This window comes from Stegostoma tigrinum, unplaced genomic scaffold (genome assembly GCF_030684315.1).
Source record: "Stegostoma tigrinum isolate sSteTig4 unplaced genomic scaffold, sSteTig4.hap1 scaffold_162, whole genome shotgun sequence".
NCBI classification, from domain to species: domain Eukaryota; kingdom Metazoa; phylum Chordata; class Chondrichthyes; order Orectolobiformes; family Stegostomatidae; genus Stegostoma; species Stegostoma tigrinum.
The window spans coordinates 448,574-471,091 of NW_026728103.1; the positions used below are offsets into that span (position 1 = coordinate 448,574).

Genomic DNA, 22,518 nt, shown 5'->3' on the forward strand with positions numbered 1-22,518 from the left:
TTTTTTCCTGAACAGTACTTGCCAAAGACATTTCATGGCCATGGTTTGCTCTCCAATTTTAAGGACCTCCTTTTGTAAACTATAATTTTGAAGGGCTTTACCCTTTTTCGTTGTGCTATATTTTCTTTATGAAACTCATGATATCGCTGCCTTTGTCGTTCATGCTCATTCATCCTCATGTCATTCATTCATGGAACACAGTGACCCTGGATTCTCATTGTATCTCTTGAAAATAGTCTCACTTTCCAAAATAGAATCACTGCAAGCAGTTCCTCCCCCAGTCTATATGTGCCAGCTCCTGCCTCGTGTGTGATAATGTCGAGTGATAGAAGTGGTGTAATGATAGGTGGTTTTCCTCAAATTTAGACACTTCTGCACTATCCTTTTCACTTTCCATAATGACATTCAAACTTCGAGTTATTATCTCTATCCCCAAAAAATTGGAGGTAGGAGGAAACTTTATTTGACTTTTCAGATCCATTTTAACAGGGTCCCACTGAAGAAGCAAATCAGCATATTTGACCACATGGACTTGGAAGTGATGTGCTGGCATGCGTTGAGAATTGTTTAACAGACAGAAAAGCACATGCTAATAAATTGTTGATTTGTGAATTTGCAGGTTGTACTTTGTGAATTTGAGGAAGGATTCATGTTTGGGTTCCAGCTATTCGTAATCTCTCGACCAATGAGATGTACAGATCAAAACTAATGTTTCTGTGTTTATTGATGGCCAAACCATAGATGGGATTGTGAGCTGTGCAGAGAATGCAAAGGGGATGAAGGGAGACATGAATTGTCTGAGTTTTGGCACACATTCATGCATGTGATGTGGACATAAGTGGCTTGGCAAACATTTACTTCCCATCTCTAATTGCCTGGAGAAGGTGGTGGTGCTTCTGAGCAATGTTAACTTTGATTTCTTTTCACATGTTGAGCTTTTCCAGCAACTTCTGTTTTTATTTGTGAGCTGCCTTGATTGACCCACTGCAATCCGTTGGCAGTGCAGACAGCCACAGGCGCTGGGAGGAAGGAGCATGGCTTGGAGGAGCCCTTAGAAATACTGCTCATGTCATACACCTGTTGTTTTTCTTCCAGGCTGTTTGTGGTCTTGTGAAAAGCTGCAGCTGCTGAACCTTGTAGATTGTAGCCACTGCTGTCGCAGTGTGTTACGCGTGAAGTGAGTAAATATCATTGCAAACATGAGACTGCTTTGTGCTGGATAGTGTCAAGCTCATTGAGTATTGTTGGAGCTGCATTCACCCAGGCAGGGGGAGCATATCCTTTGACATTGACCTGTGCACTGTAGATGGGCAGCGTACATCCTATGAAATGTTGTTGTTTCTAAAATTCCTTTTCATTGCAAAATATCAGTCCTGTGTTTGGGAAGATTTATTTTATCCTGTGAATGATGAATGGCCAGTTCTGTACACGGAGCAGTCTGTTATTTTCTTGTGGATTGTGAGTGCCCAGGTCTCTGCTTGTTCGGTTGTGATTGTTTTCATTCTATGGACTGCCAGCAGTTGTTCAAGTGTGAAGTGTTACTTTTTTTTTTGAAAGAAGCACTTGGAGAGCGAACAGTTCATTTCCTGAGCGGAGAAAGTTTTTTTTTAGTCCTGTACACTGATTTTTCGCTCTTGTGTGTCTGCAGACTGCATATGGTCAGTTCTGCGTGAGGACTTGTTTCCAACCTGTGTGCTGCCATTGGTCAGTCCTGTGTTGTAAACTGCTATTGTGTGTATCCGAGCCTTTGGCATTGATACTTAACTCGTCATTGTCTACAGGAATAGTGCCAGATGACTGGAGGATAGCAAATGTGGTTCCCCAGTTCAAGAAGGGGAGTCGAGACAACCCTGGTAATTATAGACCAGTGAGCCTTACCTCAGTTGTTGGTAAAGTGTTGGAAAAGGTTATAAGGGATATGATTTATAATCATCTAGAAAAGAATAAATTGACTAGGGATAGTCAGCACGGTTTTGTGAAGGGAAGGTTGTGCCTCACAAACCTTATTGAGTTCTTTTGAGAAGGTGACCAAACAGGTAGATGAGAGTAAACCGGTTGGTGTGGTGTATATGGATTTCAGCAAGGCGTTCGATAAGGTTCCCCACAATAGGCTATTGTACAAAATGCGGAGGAATGGAATTGTGGGAGATAGAGCAATTTGGATCAGAAATTGGCTTGCTGAAAGAAGCCAGAGGCTGGTAGTTGATGGGAAATGTTCATCCTGGAGACCAGTTACTAGTGGTGTACCGCAAGGGTCGGTGTTGGGTCCACTGCTGTTTGTCATTTTTATAAATGACCTGGATGAGGGCGTAGAAGGATGGGTTCGTAAATTTGCAGACAACACTAAGGTCAGTGGAGTTGTGGATAGTGACGAAGGATGCTACAGGTTGTAGAGAGACATAGATAAGCTGCAGAGCTGGGCTGAGAGGTGGCAAATGGACTTTAATGCAGACAAATGTGAGGTGATGTACTTTGGTAGGAGTAACCGGAAGGCAAAGTACAGGGCTAATGGTAAGATTCTTAGTAGTGTAGATGAGCAGAGAGATCTCGGTGTCCATGTACACAGATCCTTGAAAGTTGCCACCCAGGTTGACAGGGCTGTTAAGAAGGCATAGAGTGTTTTAGCTTTTATTAATAGAGGGATCGAGTTCCGGAACGAAGAGGTTATGGTGAAGCTCTATAAAACTCTGTTGCGGCCACACTTGGAGTATTGTGTACAGTTCTGGTCACCGCATTATAAGAAGGATGTGGAAGCTTTGGAAAGGGTGCAGAGGAGATTTCCTAGGACGTTGCCTGGTCTGGAGGGAAGGTCTTACGAGGAAAGGCTGAGGGACTTGAGGCTGTTTTCATTAGAGAGAAGAAGGTTGAGAGGTGACCTAATTGAAACATAAAATAATCAGAGGGTTAGATAGGGTGGATAGGGAGAGCCTTTTTCCTCTGATGTTGATGGTGAGCACGAGGGGGCAGAGCTTTAAATTGAGGGGTGAAAGATATAGGACAGATGTCAGAGGTAGTTTCTTTACTCAGAGAGTAGTAAGGGAATGGAACGCTTTGCCTGCAATGGTAGTAGATTCGCCAACTTTCGGTACATTTAAGTCGTCATTGGAAAAGCATATGGACGTACATGGAATAGTGTAAGTGAGATGGGCTTGAGATCGGTATGACAGGTCGGCACAACATCGAGGTCCGAAGGGCCTGTACTGTGCTGTTATGTTCTATATAACTGCACCGAGGCCGGTATGCCATTACTCAGTCACCCTTTATTCACTCCTGCACAGAACTTTGCCAATGCCCAGCCAGCTCTCAGTCATTCTCCAGCACTCAGGAGATTATAAAAGTGCTGTTTTCTTTTTGCTATCTTTTTTCTTTTTTTTTTAATTTCTTTTTTTCTTCTTTGTTTGTTTTCCCCAACACTGCAGAAGTGGGGAGTGGGTTCACACCAACAAATTGTGTTTCACTAATTGTGTCTAGGGTTTGGGTTTAATCCCTGGATTTTGAATGGTTAGGTGGATCAATTGAGCTGGTTCTCAACCGGTGACCTGAGAATGGCCAATACTGTCTGGGAAGCTTTTATTTATCTTGCGGACTGTAAGCAGGTAGTTTTGTGTATGGCATTGGTTAATCCTACACATTGTAAATGGTCAGTTCTGCCTGTAGAGCTTGATTTTATTCTGTGGACTGTGGTCATTTCTGTTTGAAGGCTGCAATTGACCTTGTGGACTCTGGTCAGTCGTGTGTGCAGAGCTGGTTTTAATTTCTCTGCGGGGAACTGAGTTTATTCTTTGTTTTTTTTTAATGGCTAGACATGTCTCTGTGTGTGTGCATCTGTATGTCTCTCATTTCTGAAGAGCTCAATTCTCTACACAGACGCTGCCAACCTACGTACTTTGTGCACCAACTTCTGTTCTGTTTCAGATCTTCAGATTTCACAGTTCTTTGTTTAATTTTAAAGCTTTAATTTCACCTGTTAGGGTATAGGGCATACAACAGTCATGAACCAGAACAGGTCCTTCAGCCCATCATTTCTGCAATGACCATGATACTATTTGAAACTAATGCTATCTGGCTGCACATAATCCATATCCCGCTCTTCCCTGCCCATTGATGTATCTGTCCAAATGTCTCTTAAACATTGCTCTCATCTCTGCTTTGACCAAATACCCTGGCAATCTGTTCCAGGCACTTACTCACCTCTAAAAACTCTCATGCCTGCTTTAAACTTTCCCCTCTCAGCCTAAACTTATGACTGTTGTATTTGATATTTTTCACCTGAGGGAAGAGACTCCGATTATTCACTATCCTTGCTTCTCAGTTTTATATATTTCAACAAGTTGCCCGCTCAGCCACTGACCCTCAAGCAGAAACAATCCAAGTCTGTCCACCCTGTTCTTTCCACTCATACACTCGCACCCATTTAACATCTCGTTAAGCTCTTCTTCCCTCCTCTTTAAATCCTCCCCATCCTTTCACGCCTGCGTCTCGGTAATTCTGTGTGGACTGCTGGTTCATATGTTGTGAATTACAAATTGTGCATGATCTGTGGGGAGCTTTTATTTATCCTGTGGACTTCAAATGGCCGGTTATTTATGATCTAATTTTCATCAAATGAATTGTAAATAGTCAGTGTTGTGTGGAGAGCAGGTTTTATGCTGTGGTGTTTTGAGTAGTAAGATCACACACAACTGACATGAATGTGGAGCTGATCTTTATTGTGATTATTCATATGTGTGGTCTTTGTGTGCTCGGTGAATGTTCCATTTTTGCATTTGTGTTGGCACCTCTTCCTCAAATAACAAACACACCCTCATTACTGTGACTTCATCCAGTCCCTACAGCATTCCTTATGTCTGTAAATGACAGAACCCCTAACATCCTCCTGTTGTGACATCTCCTCACAATATCGAACCTGTTTCATCGCCACCTGCCCTGTTGGTCTCTGGTATATCTCATACCGCTTTGACAGTTTCCATTTTTGAAACCTGTTATGGATTACCCAACGTGCTTTGCAGTTGTAATGGTCTCCATGTTCTGTAACACTCCATATCACTTCAACCAACTCCATTGTGGGGTCGGCCACAGTCTAGTGATAATACCACTGGGCTGTTCATCCAGAGACATAGATAATGTTCTGGGGACCTGGGCAGATTGTGGAATTAGAATTCAATAAAAATAATCATGAATGGTATGTCCGTTGTTGATCATCTTTTTGTAAAAAAAAAGTAATCTCAACTCAATGACGAATGCCCTTTGGGGAACAGCATCTGAACAGGCCTGGCCGACATGTGACTGCAGACCCACAACAAAATGGCTGACTCTTCACTCAAAAGTGCAATCGGCACTGAATACTGGCCCATCCAGTGATAGCCGAGTCCCAGGAATGAAGAAATAAAAGGGTGTATTTCCCTCCACACCCTTTGCAAACAGTGCAGCAATTCGTACTGGGTTTGTGACATTGTTCAGGCCCTTGCCACACTCTGCAACGCTCTCACTACCTTCAACACTCCTTGATCCTGCCATCTCACGGAACCCCAACAATGATCCACTTCCTACCACGTTCCTCCTCCGAAGAGACCCCTTACAATCTGTTTAACACCGACTTCTATACTTAGGTAGTCTGCTGTCATTTTTTGATCCACATTGTTCCTCTTCAGAATTTTAGGGTATTTTTTGGTTGTCTTCTCAGCCTGTATTAATTGCATCTGATCATTTATTCCGAGTGACATGCACATAGGAATTTCTTGCTGAGGTTTTGCCTGTTTCAGTGGAATATCTTTTTAATATTTTACACTGTTCCTTCAAATGTGTTTCTGTGTTCATTTGCGGCCATACATGACAGTCTCTTTACACTGTTTAACTTGGCCGGTTCTCCCCCCCCCCCCCCCCCCCCACAAAACTCATGTAACTGGCCTTGTTTCTTTTTGTTTGTAATTTGTATGATCACTTCAAAACTTCATACTTCCTTTGAATTCCACTTTTTCCACTATTTCCCTGAGGATCTCTCGGTGTGACATTACTCATTTACTCAACTTCATGATACAGCGGTCGATCTGGGACAGCTACGTCCCTAGCCTGTTGCACAACGTGTTATTCAAAAGAACGCTGACACAAACAATCTCCGAGCTCCCCTTCGAATGACACTATCGTACTGCATATACCTTGCCCTTCCCAAAAGGAACATTGTGAGGTATATTTTACCAAAATTCCCCAACACATACCAATTCACAAATGTACAGTTTTGTTGCTTCCTATCCCGATCTGCTTGTCTTCACCAACATCACCGTGCTGCTATAATTCTTCAGCTTTTGCTTTGGTCTGGGAATCTCCTTTCACCTGACCCCCGTCTCAGCATCCTCTCTGTCAGTTTACAGGCCTGTCCATAAACCTGCCGGCGTGATTGACCAGGACAGTGGTTCCAGTTATTATTTATTCACTCATGAGATGTGCGTGTCTCTACCTGGAGAGCACTTATTACCCAGCCTAAACTGCTTTGAACTGAATGAAATGGCACAGCAAGCCAGAAGGTAGTTGAGAGTCTGCCACATGCCTGTGGGTCTGACCTGACCAAGTGAGAATGGCAGACTTCTTTCCCTAATTACTGAGCCAAACTCGTTCACTACTGTCATGGGAGGCCTACTTTAAGCATTTTTGTAGTATGCCTTCCAAAGATAGCATAGGAAGTTCAGTTATCATTGCAGGCCTGTGCTGTCTTTGTGAGGATCAACATAAAAGTGAAAGCAAATCTCCAACAAGAGGGCGGTAATGCTGCCTCTGATCTTTCTGCTCTGTGTTCCTCCTCCATGGCTGTGTCTATGTGGTCAAATGTAGACTCTTGTGGACCAGAGTCTTCAACTGTTCCAACTCCACTAACTGCTCCTATTTCTGTGACCACCTCCCCGCTCGACAGTCCCTCCATACATTTGAAATATACTCCAATCCTGACTACCATCCCTATCTCTGTAACTTGCTTCAATGTCTGCAACATGTCTCGTCTTAGTCGTCTCTTTCTCCAGTAATTGGAGTCATAGAATTTTGCAGCACAGAAACAGACTATGTGACCCAATTCATCCATCAGGCCCAGGTTTCCTGAACGGAATAAGTCACATTTGCCTGAGTTTGGCCCATATCCTTTCAAAACTTTGCTGTCGATGTACCTGCCCCATTATCTTTTCAATGTTGTAGCTTTCTCTGGCAGCTCGTTCCATATATGCACCATTCACTGTTTGGCAAATGTTACCTCTCATGTCTCCTTAAACCTTTCCCCTCTCACCTCAAACCTATGGCCTCTAGCTTTGGACACCCCTACCCTGGGGGAGAGATGTTGGCTATTCATCTTATTGATGCTCCTCGGGCATTAATTAACTTGTAAAAGGTCACCCCACAACCTCCTGTGCTTGAGTGAAATATCTCTGCTCGGGGTCCAACAGATTCATCCCTGGTTCCCCAAAAGACATCAGGTACACTTGATCAAGCTTTTTAAGACATCCAACATCACTGTTCTGTCGTGTAGACTCTTTTAGGATATTGCTCTTTATTTACCTGAATTTACGGGTTTTTCCCCACAGTGAGTACTGATATGAAACACTGTTTAGCGTCTCACCCATCTCCTGTGGTTGCCTATATTGGTGGCCTGTTTAATCTGTATGAATCCCCATTTTCTGCCCAGTCGCTCTTTTGCCCTTAATATCCTCATTGAATCTCTTCGGATTCTCCTTAACCTTATCGGCCAAAGTTATCTCATGCCCCATCTTTGCTCTCCCAATTTCATAGAACATAGAACATAGATAGTACAGCACAGTACAGGTCCTTCGGCCCACAATGTTGTGCCGAACCTCTACCCTAATCCTGAGGTCTATCCAACCTCCACCCCTAACTTATACTATCATCCATATGCCTGTCTAATAGCTGCTTAAAAGCCCTGGTGAGGGCGACTCCACTACCCTCTCCGGCAATCCATTCCACACCCTAACAACTCTGAGTAAAGAACCTATCTCTGACGTCTCCCCTATATCTATCTCCACTCACTTTAAAACTATGTCCCCTCATAATAGCTACCTCCACTCTAGGAAAAGGTCTCTGGCTGTCTACTCTATCTATACCTCTGATCATTCTGTACACATCTACCAAGTCACCTCTCATCCTTCATCGTTCTAAAAAGAAAATGCCTAGCTCTCTCAACCTTTCCTTGTAAGACCTTCCCTCTATTCCAGGCAACATCCTGGTAAATCTCCCCTGCACTTTTTCCAACGCTTCCACATCTTTCCTGTAATGAGGCAACCAGGACTGGACAAAATACTCCAGATGTGGCCGAACCAGGCTTTTGTATAGCTGGAGCATAACTTCACGGCTCTTGAATTCAGTCCCTCTGTTAATGAAAGCTAACACACCATACGCCTTCTTAACAACTCTATCCACCCGGGTGGCAACTTTCAGGGAATTGTACACATGAACCCCGAGATCCCTCTGCTCCTCCACATAAAGTTTATTCCTACACGCCCATAGTCCTCAAGGGATTAATTTGATCCAGCAGTGTCCCATTTTTCTTGATCAGAGCCTCTATATCATGAATCATTCAGAGTTTCCTACTTCTGTCAGCATCGTCCATCACACTAACAGAAATATGCCGGCTCTGACCTCTTGATTTTGAAAGCTTCCAACTTGCCAGATGCCCCTGCAAAAAGCCTCCCCAACCGTCTTTTGAAAATTCCCGTCAAATACCATCATAATTGCTCTTGACCTACTTTATAACTTTATTTTGTGCACCAGGCCAATCTTTTTCCATAGCTGTTTTCAAACTAATAAAATTGTGATCTCTTTGCCAAAGTGCTGCCTCAATACCTCATCAGTCCCTTGCCCGACCTTGTTTCGCACGTGGAGGTCAGATTTTGCCCCTTCTTCAGTCGGGCTGCCTACGTATTGTTTGAGGGAGTTATTTTTCAACACACTTAACAAATTCCTCCCACTGAAAGCACATAACACTGTGTGGTATCAGTCTCAATTTGGAAAATTATAATCCCCTACCATTACACCCCCATTGTTCTGATAGATAGCTCAGACCTCTGAACATATTTGCTCTTCAATTTCTCACCAATTGTTGGGTTGTCCAATTATACCAAAGCAATTGCCCACTCTTATTTCTCAGTTCCACAAAAATAGTTTTGCTGGGCAAACCCCTGGAATATTCTCCCTAAACGCTGCCGTCATGTTTCTCCAATTCAAAAATACCTCTTCCCCTCCTAACTTGCCTCCCCTTCGAACCTTCCTGTGGTGTCTGTACCCTGGTACATTGAGCTCTCGCCTTTTCTTTCCCTCAGCTTTTTTTTTTCTGTAATACGTTAGCTGTCCCAATCCCATGTCCTCATCCATTCTCTGAGTTTATCTGCCTTTCCTGTCAAGTCCATTGCATGGAAATAAGTACAGTTCAATTAATCACTTTTACTTCATTTCTTGCCATGCTGTTGCCTGCCTTGTCTATTTAAATTGATGTCTTCAACATCTTTGCCAGTCTCTGCTGTTTCGGGTCCAACACCCCTGCTCGGCTGGATAGATCCTTTTGGGTACATCTACTAATTCACCTTGTGAGGACGTGGCCCCAGTTCATCTGTCTTCACCACGCTGTCACTCTGTGTACCAAGGTCCTTTTTGTTTCTCAGTACTCTGCCTGTACCTCCTGTTCATTATGTATGTCCTTCACTTGCCATAACTCGCACAGTGTATTATTTCAAACTTATTAGAAATAAGTTCCATCTGTCATTGCGGTGCTCAGTTTATCAGCCGATCAATATCAGACCGTCATCTGAGACCATCCACCTCACTGATGATACCATCTACTTTCACAACCAAGACATTAATGTACAGAATAAACAGTAATGGGCCTTGCAGCGATCCCTGCAGTCTGCTGATGGTCAAAGGCTGTCAATCACAAAAAATTACTCTCCTCCAGTTTAGGATCTATTTTTGCCGACTTGTCTCAATCTCGTGGGTTCCTCCCTTTTGAACCAGCCTTCCATGTGCAATATTGTCAAAGGCTTCACTGATTTTCATTCAAACCATTTCATTTGCACTGACCTCATCAATATTTTTAGGCACAATTTGAAAGAACTCAACTGAATTCATCAGACAGGATCTCTCTTGACCAAATCTCTGCTGATTAGCCCAATGGTTCCTTCCTTTGCAAGTGTTGATTTGTCCTTTCCCTCAGAATTTCTTCCAGTAATTTTGCTGCGACCGATATCAGGCTATCTCTTCTGCAATTACCTGGCCAATCTTTGCTCCCCGTCTTGAACAAATTAAACACATTAACTATCCTCCAGTCATTCAGCACTACACATGTGGTCACTAAGCGATTAAATATATCTGCAAGGCCTCTGCAATCTCCTTTCTTGCCTCTTATAGTACCTGGGATAAATTTCAATGGGCGCTGGTAATTTATCCACCAGTATGCTTGAAAAGCATTTAATTCTTGCTCCTTATTAATCGGAACATGTTGGAGATCCTCACCATCCTGAGCCACAACAATGCCACCTGAAGGTGGCAGGAACAGTACCTCATATTTTGCTTGGGAGCCCCGCAGCCCAATGGTCTCAGTGTGGACTTTGCAAGCTTAAAAATCTCCCCACCTCTGACCTCATCCCAAAACCAGCGAAGCTTGTCCCCCTCTTCCTTGACCTCTCCGTCCTTTCTCCCAACTTTCTGCTCCTCCAACCTCACTGACCACTCCCCACTCCCACCTCCTACCTACCAGCCTCATCCACGCCTCTGTGACCTGTCCATCTTCCCTCAACTGACCGACCCCATCCCAACTCCCTGCCGACACTCACCTTGACTGGCTCCAGATCTGCCTCCATGGCCTGTCCATCTTCTCTCCACTAATCTGCTTTTTTAGCCACCTTCTACCACCACCTCTCCCCCCCCCCCCAATTTATTTCAGAATTCCCTTCCTCTCCCCCTTTTCTGAAGAAGGTTCCAGACTCGAAACGTCAACTTTCCTGTTCCTATGATGCTCCTTGGCCTGCTGTGTTCATCGAGCTCTACACCTTGTTATTTTATCATGCATTCTCATTGTATCACTTTATAACAGTCCCACTTTCCGAATACAGACTCAAATGCAAGTAGTTCCTCCCCCCAACTATATGTGCCAGGCCCTGTCTAATGAAAGTGATAATGCCTAGTGGTAGAGGTAATCTAATAATAAGCTGCATTCCTCAAATTTAGGCACTTAACTTCCGTACTAAATTGTCATTTTCCATAACGACATTCAAACTTAGAATTATTATATCTATCTCCAAAAAAATGATGGTAGGAGGAAACTTTATTTGCTTTTTCAGATGCATATTAACAGGTTCCCACTGAAAAAGCAAATTAACAAATTTGGACCACGTGGACTTGGAGGTGATGTGCTGGCATGTGTTGAAAATTGTTTAACAGATGGTAAAGCACTTGCTTATAAATTTGTTGATTTGTGAGTTTGCAGGCTGTTCCTTGAGTTAGAGGAAGGATTCATGTTTGGCCTCCAGCTATTCACAGTATCTATGGATCAGTTAGATGCACAGATCAAATAAATTTTTTCCATGTTTTGTTGTTGGCACAAACGTAGATAGGATTGTGAGTTGCATAGACAATGCAGAGCCAATCTACCATCCCCTGAGAAAAAGAACAGGAAATGACATCACCAACCCAAAGAAACCTAACCAGATAAATAGAAAGCGGGACATAACACCAGCACTTCGGAGGCGCACTAATGATGTTACCTAGAATGGTGACGAAACGTCTGAAAACTAACCTTCCAGCTCAGTGAGCAAACTCGTTGAGCAAGATGTTGAAGGGACATGAATTGTCCCTGAGTTTCATCGCATGTTCATGCATGTGATGTGGCCATTATTTACTTCCCATCTTTTATTGCTGAAGAAGCTGGTGGTGGTGGTTCTAAGCAATGCAAACCTTGGTTTCTCTTCACAGATGTTGACCTTTTCCAGTAACTTTTTTTGGTGAGCTGCCTTGCTTGACCCACTGTAATCCTTTGGGTGCAAGACAGCCACAGTTCTGTTAGGAAGGAGCGTGGCTTGGATGGGACCTTGTAAATGCTGCTGGTGTCATACACCTGCTGTTTTCCTTCCAGGTTGTTTATGGTGTTGTGAAATGCTGCTGCTGATGATCCTCGTAGATTGTGGACACTGCTGTCACGGTGCGGTACGAGTGAAGTGAGTTAATATCGTTCCAAACATGAGGCTGCTTTGTGCTGGATGGTGTCAAGCTTATTGAATATTGTTGGAGCTGCATTCACCCAGACAAGTGAAGAGAATTCCAAGACAGTGCTGACCTGTGCAGTGCAGATGGACAGCATGTATTCTGTGGGATGCTTTTGTTTTTAAAACTCCTTTTCATTGCAAAATATCGTTTCGGTGTTTGGGAACATTTATTTTGTCCTGTCAATGATGAATGGCCAGTTCTGGACAGAGAACTGTGCTTTATTTTCTTGCAGATTGAGAGTGGCCAGGCCTCTGCATGTTCAGTTGTGATTGTTTTCAATCTGTGTTCTCCCAGCAATTGCTAACGTGTGCAATGAGAGCAAACAGTCAGTTTCCTGAGTGAAACGAGTCTTTTTTTTAAATGTTCTGTGGACTGTGATTGCTCACAATTGTATGTGTGCAAACTGCACTTGCTCAGTCCTGTGTGAGCAGTTGTTCCCAACCTGTGACCTGCAGTTGGTCAATCCTGTGTTGCAAACGGCTTTTGTCTGTGTACATGAGAGATAACTGCACAGAGGCCGGTGTCCTATCATCAAATCACCCTTTATTTACCCTTGCTGAGTACACTGCCTATGGCCAGCCAGCTCCGAGTCATTCCCCTGAATTGAGGAGATTGTCAATCCACTGTTTTCTTTTTCCTTTCGAATCCCACAGTGGCAGATAGTGGAATTAGAATTCAATAAAAATAATCTGTAATGATGTGTCCATTGTTGATTATCAGTTGAAAAACAAAATCCCAACTCCTTCGCGAATGTCCCTAAGGGAAGGAAAACTGACCATGTCTGACCAAAATGTGACTCCAGACCCACAACAAAATGGTTGACTCGTAACTGTCCCTTAGCAATTGCCCAATGCAGTTATCAACGGGCACTAAATGCTGGTCCTTCCAGTGACACCCTCATTCCACGAATGAAGAAATAATAGGGTATATTTCCCTTCCCACCCTCTGCAAGCATTGCAGCAATTCGTACTGGTTTTGTAACATCATTCAAGCCCTTGCCACTCTCTAACGCTCTCACCACCTCCAGCTCCTTCAACTCTCCCTGGTCCTGTCATCTCATTGAGCCCCGACAATGTTTCCTCTTGCAACTACACTCCTCTTGCAAGGAGCCCATCTGCAGTCCCTTTAACACCTACTTCCATATATGATGGCCCGTTGTCATTTGCTGAAACGCATTCCTTCACTTCAGAATTTTTTTTTTCTTGGTTTCTTTCTTTGGTTTTCTTTGAATCCGATACTTGGTTCCCTGAGTGAGAGAGAATGGGAATTTCTTGCTGAGGTTTTGTCTGTTCCAGTGGAATGTCCATTTGTTGAATGTTTTACACCGTTCCGTGATTATTTATTCACTCGGGATGTGGGTGTTTCAAGCCGGCCAGCACTTATTTGCCACCCAAGCTGCCTTTGAACTGAGTGCCTTGCTGGGCCAATTTGGAGGGAGTTGGGTGTCAGGCATGTTGCTCTAGGTCTGAAGTCACATGTTGGCCAGACCAGGTGAGCAGAGCAGATGTCCTTCCGTGAAGGATATCGTGGAACCAGATGGGTATTTCAGACATTGTCATTAATTTATGGATTAATAGTCTAGTGAGAGGAACACACGGCCATTGCCTGTCCCACTCGAAGCTCGTGTATCCCTGAGTACTGATACCAGTGCACCATGAATCAAAACTCCTTCTTCCTGACCATTGGGTGATCCTGACACCTTCCTGGTGATATCAGCCAGTATCTCTTCAAACAGTAACTGTCACAGTGTGGATCTAATGATTGCCGCTACAATGAGATCCGACTCCAGAGATGTGGCAGCAGAGGCCAAGGATGGAGACGGGGATTGTCCAGATGTCTGCGGTGCTCAGCCCTCTTCCACATCTGTAGTCCTCACTGCATCAGTCTAATTTCTCAGTCTGTTTATGCTTCTGTCTTTGGCAGCTACTGAAAGTTGCTGACTGAGCAGAATTCCTGACTCCAGTCTCGTCCATCACCATGTTGAAGTCAACTGGAAAATTCAAGCGACGACGGACAGGGAGATCTGGAGCATTCGTCAGATCTTGCAGTCAGGTAAGACGCTCAGTGAGCAGAGCAGAAGGCTTAAAACATTGACCCATGAGATGTCATGTAGCTGCAGTGCAGAAGGGGGCGCACAGTGTAGAAAGACCCCAGACTCAATCACAACCCTGCTGATGTTGTCGGCTTGCTCACCGAGCCAGTACCAGGTAGACCAACATATAGGCTAGCCAAAGAACAATAACGGAAACTGAAATACTTCATGGACAACACTATCCACCCAATACACTCTTCCCAAGAATTCCTCAACATCGTCAAGGACACCAGAATAGAAGAGGAGGAGATGATGATATTCTTTGATATTACAGCACGATTTACATCCATAAACACTGACTGAGCCAAAGAGACAATGGCCACTCTGCTGGATGAACCAGGATGGCAGGCGCTCCAAACTAACAGAATCAACAAGGACAGCATCCTGAAATTGCTGGATATGTGTCTCACCTCCATCTATTCAAACAAATCAATGGAACACCAATGGGATCCCCGATATCAGGACTGCTTGCAGAAGTGGTAATGCAAAGATCAGAATGGAGAAGCTCCCCACTATCTAACCCAAGCTCTGGGTCCCCTGTGGTAGATGACACCTTGATGATCACATCTAGAAGACCAGAAGAAACCCACTGACAGATGAACAACATCCTCACTAGAATAAAATTCATAAAAGAAGAGGACAATAACCCTTCCTCAGCTATGGTGGAATGTAAGAGCAACAGGGAACTCCAGATCATTGTGTACAGAATGTGTACAGCCCATACGCACCAGATATTTTATCACACCAGCAACTATCCACCAATACCTGTAAACGGAGGTACATCAGGACATAATTCAAACGAGCCACAACACACTGCAGCAACCTGGAACTGCTCACAGCAGACGTGGAGCACTGATACGGAGTTTTTAAAGGAAATGGATACCCAAAAGGCACAATCCACTGTTACCCACAGGACAGACCACAACAATAAGGCACAATACAGCCAGACACACCAGTCATCCTACTGCAAATCAGAGACCTATCAGCGGTGACCACAAGACTATTCAGATCCTGAGGTATCAGGCTCACCCACAAACCAACAACCACCTACGACTGCTCTTGACAAATGTCTGGGATCCCACACCCAAAACCAATACAAAATACCATGCAAGGACAGTGAGAAACATTATGCAGACCAAACTGGAAGAAAACTGACAACAAGGATGCACAAATACCAACTATCCACCAAGAGACATGACCAGTTCTCACTGATGTCAGTACACACTGACAAAGAAGGACACCAATTTGACTGGGACAACACATCCACAATCGTACAAAGCAAACAGAGACATGCTAGGGAATTCCTGGAGGCCTGGTATTCCAACTGGAAATCCATCAACAAATAGATTGATCTGGACCCGATATACAAACCACTGGAAAACAAAACCGGAAGTGATGCCAACCACCCCAGCAAACCGAGGCGCACAAATAACAAGTGGGACAGAACACCAGCCCTTCACTGGAGGCACACTGACAACGTTACCTAGCAGGGTGATGAAACATCTGCAATCAAACACACTGTCTCAGCGAGCAAGTCTAAAACATCATCCACAACCTGAGCTGCAAATCTTCTCAAAAACTTCACCACCCTACTTTCAGCTCTGTTGTACTGAACTTTCCGAGGACTGCATCGGAAGTCCATAATTCTCAATCCAGGCCTGTGCTGTCTTCGTGAGGATAAGAACAGCAGAGTTAAAAGCGGGCCTCTCTCAAGACAGTGGCATTGAACCCTGGGATGTTTCCGTTCCGTGTTCTCTCTCTAACAGTCAGTCATACAGCAAGTCTACAGATCCTTTGTTGCAACTCATCGTCATCAGTGCGTTGAATCCTTCTAACTCCTTGAACATTAGGTATCTCTGGCTCCTCCAGTCCTCGCTAAGATCCCTCTGTGTATTTAAAACCTCTGCCAATTCTGACTCCCCTTCCCATCTTTGCAAATTGCTCCAGTCTTGACAATGTGTCCAATCCTGGTATTGTCCTCCTCCTCAAGTCATAACAATAATTTTGACACTTGTCATCTTATCCACTACTTACAGTCCATCATGTCTCTGTGATATCCTCCGGCCCCGACTCACCTCCCCATCTGGACATACATCATCCTCATGCCCCTGCAACACATGATATCACTGTAACTTTCTCCAGTCCCAAGAACACTCCTGCCTCCCGTAACACAGCACCACATGACCTCTGACAATTGACCATTCCTACAGACCTCCCTATCTCGCTAAATTTCTCCAGTCTGATAGCTGTTCCTGCCTGTGTAAACTGCTCGAATATATTGCATTCTGAAGCCATTTTAATCCTCCTCATGTTTGCAACTTCGTTCAGTGTGCAATCTCTCCTATCGCTACAATGCTCCTCATTCTCCATCCTTCAGGCATTAATTAGCCTTCCTAACTCTTTAACCTCTTGAAGCCACTAAAATCATCCATGTACCTGTAAAATCCTCTTGATTGCCTTATCTAACTCCAGCCCCGACACCTCTCTTTCTTTCTCTAACGTCCTTCAGTCTGAAGATCCATGCGAACTGTCACCTCATCCAGTGTCTACAATACTTTGTATTACTCACTTCATCCAATTGCAAAAACCATCCTGAACTCTGTAACCTGCAACATGTGAATCCCTCCCTATCTCTGGAATTGGTTGCAGCCCCCATAGCCCTTCACATTCCTGGAACCTTCTTTTGTTCTTGTAACCTTATCCCATTCCAAACCTCAACTTATCTGTATCCTCCTCCTGTTCCTATAACCCTTGTGAACTTCTAGATCTTGTCCAAACTCTGTAATGCTCTGTATGTTGCATCATCTTACAAAGCTGTCAACTGTCTTTCTCTCTCAAACCTTATCTAGTTCCTGCTCATCGCCCTCTCTCTGTCAAGTCCCTCGGTCTCCAAAGTGCTACTTGCAAATGTAAACTTCTGCTGTCTAAACAAAGGGCCGTATGACTGTCACCTCCTTTTTGCCACTGAAATTCTCCGTGAATGTTACCTTCTCCATTCGTTATAGCATTCCCTTTCACAGTTACCTCCTCCAGCCCTGAGAACCATTCCTGTCTGTGTAAACTCATATTGCCTGTACAAACCTCTCTTGTACTGTAACCTCCACAGATCCTCTCTATGTCAATTATGCCAATTGATCACAATCAGTCCCCCCCCGTCCTTAAAACACCAACCGTCTTTGTAACCTCTTCCCCACCCTACAACCCTCCCTTTGTCTGTAATCCCCTCTAGACCCTGTAATCCTTGCTCTGTTCATAATCATCTTTAGTCCGTAGAATGCATAGTGTCTCTGTCAGTTTCTTCAATCCCTAACATTGTCTGTACCAGTGTAACCTTCTCAAGGAGATAGACAGGGAGAGTTCTATGTAAACCCCTACATATCACCCAGGTACTGAAGTGATTCATGAATGTGAGGCACGTAACCAAGACACAAAACTAAGAAATGGCCCGACAACAGTCCCTATCCCTGTAGCTTCTCCCATCAACACAACCCTCCGTGCCTGTGTATTCGCTTTGACTCCTTCAACCCTCTCGATCCTTGTAACCTTCACCAGCTCCATTGACTCTCCATATCTGTGAAAAAATCCAGTCGCTTGAACCATCGCCATCCATGTAGTCTCTTCCATTCAGGAGAAACCTCTCTACCTTAACTTTTTTCATCCCCCGAACCCCTCACTATTGATGTAACCATCCCCCATCACCACAAACTCACTATCACCATCACCTCTTGCAGCTCCTCCCTATCTCTGTACACCATCAAGTCTCTACTAACCTTGCTATCATGTCGTTTCATCACTACAACCCTCACAATCACAATAAACTCAACACACTCATCAGTGACAACACACTCCATCTTCCTCCACCCTTCCTTGTGCAAGTAATCTCCTGAGTCGTTCAAAACCTTTGTCTGTTATCTCTTTCAAAAACAAAGATGATAATTACTTTTATAACGAAGAAAAGCTTCTACCATCCTCCCTGTCACAGTAACCTTCTCTAACCCCTACATACCTCTAGTTTTGTCACCTCTTTCAGCCTGTACACTTCTGTGTAACATTGTAATCTTCTCCAGGCTGAATGACTCTCCCGGTGTCTTTAACTTCGACAGTGCTCCACAGCTCTCTTTATCTCTGTAACTTCCTCCACTCACTCCAACACTCCCTATCATTGTAGATTGCTCCAGTCATGACAGTTTCCGTATGGGGAGAAAGCAGGAAGAGGGAACTGAGCTAAATGATCAGTCGTGATCTGATTGAAGAGTGGAGCAGGCCCATGGGGCTGAATAGCCTACACCTAACCCATTTTCCTATGTTTCAGCGTAACACTGCCTCTCTCCATAACCACCTCTGGCTCCTACTATCCTCCCGATCTGTGTAACTTACACAGCCTCTTATCACTGGAACTTTGTTAGACTGCAGAATATTGCCTGTCTCTCAAACCTGCTCCAGTACCTGCAGTACTCATGGTCTGTTTCCTCCTGCAGCCCAATAGCCTTCCATGTTTTCTTTACCTTTAGCTGCTGGAATTCTCCCTATTGTGTAACATTATATCCTCCAGTGTCCCGACCTCCGTGTGCTCCTCCAATCCCTGTAGCCACCCCTGCCTCTGTGACCTTGTCCCACACGCTCATACCTCTTACAACATTGAAACTTTCCCTATCTCTGTTACCGTTTCCTGCTCCTTTAAACCTGTCTGTATGATGCTGTATAGCTCATCAGCCCACCCTGTGTATGCAATCTGAACCAGCCTCTGTTGCCCTCCTTTTATATCTGTAAACTCCTCATTTTCCTGCAAACGTCTATCTCCAGTAAATTCCTCCAGCCCCTGTCTCACTCCCCATCTGTCAGGCCTCCTCCAGTCCCTGCAGACTCTGCAGCCCACAGTCTTTCTAACCTCCTTCAGGCCCAATAAATCTCCCTACACTCTGTACACTTTTTGTAGCCGTTGCAATGTTCCATTTCGCTGTTTGCTCCTCCCCTGCCTAGAGCCCTGCCATTCTTTGTAAACCAGCATCTCAAACACTGTCTCTTTGTGTAATGCTGCAATGTGTTCCCTATTACTGTAGCTTAAAAATGCCCCCCTCTCTGTAGATAGCTCTTCCACCCCTGTCAATGCAAATTTCACCCACCCCTACAACCCTCCGTGTCTCAGGAACCTATCCAGTTTGTTCAATGCTACTTTATCTGTATAACTGTCTCTTTGAAGACACTTTTGGACTCCAGCCTTCCCATCTATCTAAATTCCAGAAGCTAAGTCTTGCTTCATCTGTACATTTCTTCAGTCGCTATAAGCGTCCATTTCTGTTTTCGATCCTATTTTCTGTGTACAATGCACCATTCCATAAAACATTCCCTGTTCGTGTAAAGCACCGCCATCCTATAAGCATCCTTATCCCTGCAAACTGCTCCAGCCCTCCTAACTTCCCTCTCTCTATGAACTCATGCAGCCCCTACATCTCTTTGTCTTGATGTGACCTCCTCTTAGTTCTAAGGTCCTGTCTACCTATGACATCTCGTCCACTTAGCACAGCCTTCCCAAACTTGACATGTATTGACGTCTGTGTAGTCTCCTCTACTCCTGACAACCGTTTCTATTTATATTACTGCATTCAGATCACATGCTTTTTAGCTCCCTGAAACCCCTTCCTGTGATTGCAACCCTCCGTATTTATGTAAAATTTTCATGTGCACAAAATCATCCCGATCTCAATCACCTCCATTTACCTCCGGTGCTGTTCTGGGGATGTTTCAGAGATAGGAAGGTTATAGAACCTGGACATGTTCCAGAGAAAGGGACATTTGCAGACATGGGAGAATAGTGCAAATGTAGGAAAAGGTGGGATCCTGCAGAATGTTAGGGATTGGGGAATGTATATTACCTGTAGGACGGTACCGAGGTAGAAAGGGTGTGGAGTGAGAAGGAGGTTACTTTTTGTATCACGGATTTTCCTCATTGCATCATGAAATTGTAAAACAAAATAGTTTGTATCTGCAAATGCAATTGTGAGATCTTGCTGAGCTGATATTGAGGCTCATTACTTGAATGTCTGAGCACTGCCTCAGATTCCCAGGCTGGGAGATGTGAGCTCTGATGTGAATCTATTTGCCCAGTCTGTCTGTGTATCTGACACTCATCTGCTACAGCTCTGGTCAGAAAGCACTCTCCATGCATCAGGTGATACCCACATCTACATGACTGGTCAGAACTCCCCTCATCAACGCATTCATTTGGACTTTTTTTTGATGTTACTTTGAAGTAGCAGTTTTGTGAGCTACAAGAATTGTTCTCCAATGGGACAGAATGAAAAATGTAGTCTAAAGTTTTGGCAAAGATCAATAGCTCGGGTTGTGGATAAGACTGTTGACTTGCTCACTGAGCTGGCTTATATTTGTTCAGGAGTTTTGTCACCGTGCCCGGAGACAGCCTTTGAAGCAATGTTATTCTACTGTGCTGGGAATTTATGCTTTCCAGTCCATTATGGTGAGTACTGTCATTTCCAGTTTTGATCTGTATGGGTTTGTAAATAGGGTCCAATTCTATAAATTTGTTGATTTGAAGTATGGATGGAGAATCATGCCTCCAGGAATTCCCATGCATGTGTGTGTTTGGCGTGGGCTACTGTGGCCACTTAGCCTCAGTTAAATTGACGGCCTTCATTGTCTGAATGCACAGATATTAAGGAGAATTCATTGTGCCATTTTGCTGCTAGCTGATGTTCACATATTCTGATGGCTAATTTCCTTTCTGTCTGTCCAATGCCATGTTTTGTGGTAGTTGTGGCATGGTATTACGTTTTCGAATAGACAACAAGACTGGATGTAAATTTGCTCACCGAGCTGGAAGGTTCATTTTCACACGTTTCGTCGCTTTTTTTGAATTTAAAAAAATATACTTTATTCATAAGATGCACAAAATAAAACATATTTATACACCTACCCAGTCATGCAAGCCGCTCCGGATTACCTAGGGGGTACGTACACCAACTAAAGGAAAAAAACAAAACAAAGAAGACAAAAAAAGCAAAGAAAATACCCCGGCAGTCGTCTCCCCGCACAGTCCGCATTGGCCCCCTGACCAGTTGGGGAAGGCGCCAGCTGGGCCCAGTTACCAGATAGGGTCCAAGATAATAAAATGTGAGGCTGGATGAACACCGCAGGCCGAGCAGCATCTCAGGAACACAAAAGCTGACATTTCGGGCCTAGACCCTAGAAGGGTCTAGGCCCGAAACGTCAGCTTTTGTGTTCCTGAGATGCTGCTCGGCCTGCTGTGTTCATCCAGCCTCACATTTTATTATCTTGGATTCTCCAGCATCTGCAGTTCCCATTATCTCTGATACCAGATAGGGCCCTTTTTTTTCTATTCTGGACAAGGGGTTTCATACGGTGGTCTTTCCCCACCGCACCTTGGCGGCGGCTGCCCCAAGCTTTAGCGCGTCCCTCAGCACGTAGTCCTGGACCTTGGAGTGCGCCACTTTGCAAAACGCGGTCGGGGTCAGTTCTTTCAGCTGGCAGACCAGAAAGTTGTGGGCAGACCAAACAGCGTCTTTCACCGCATTGATGGTCCTCCAGGCGCGGTTGATGTTGGTCTCGGTGTGCCTCACGGGAAACAGCCTGTAGAGCACGGAGTCACGCGTCACGGAGCTGCTCGGGACAAACCTTGTCAAATATCACTGCATCCACCTCCAGACCTCCTGTGCAGAGGCACACTCCAGAAGGAGGTGATCAACAGTCTCGTCAACCCCGCAGCCACCTCGAGGGCAGCTTGCGGTGGCGCAGAGATTCCGGGCATGCATAAAGGATCTCCCTGGCAGAACCCCTCTCACTGCCAGCCAAGCAATGTCCTTATGTTTGTTTGAAAGTTCTGGCGATGAGGCATTCTGCCAAACGACTTCGGCCGTCTGCATGTGGAACCACACGACGGGATCCACCCTCTCCTTTTCCCGAAGGGTTTCGAGGTTACTATGTGCTGACCACTGCCTGACGGCCTTGTGGTCAAAGGTGTTTCCCTTCAAAAATTTCTCCACGAAGGACAGGTGGTACGGGACGGTCCAACTACTTGGAGCGTTCTGCGACAACAAGGCCAAGCCCATCCTTCGCAACACCGAGTACAGGTAGAACCTCAGTAAGCAGTGACACTTGGTGTTTGCGTACTGAGGATCTACGCACAGCTTGATGCAGCCGCACAC

The 22,518-nt window shown here is 44.6% G+C and overlaps 1 long non-coding RNA gene across 2 annotated transcripts in view; it reads left to right on the forward strand.

The window, feature by feature from the left end:
- LOC132207806 (uncharacterized) overlaps positions 1 to 20,813 on the forward strand; it is a 54,017-nt gene extending 33,204 nt beyond the window's left edge. The window contains exons 6-7 of one of the 2 annotated variants that reach the window (XR_009443851.1): positions 12,116 to 14,298; positions 20,730 to 20,813. This is a non-coding gene — a long non-coding RNA (uncharacterized LOC132207806). Of the gene's footprint in view, positions 1 to 12,115; positions 15,766 to 20,729 lie in introns of those variants that run through there. The other variant, XR_009443852.1, reaches the window with a different exon arrangement.
- The last annotated feature ends 1,705 nt before the right edge of the window (positions 20,814 to 22,518 follow it).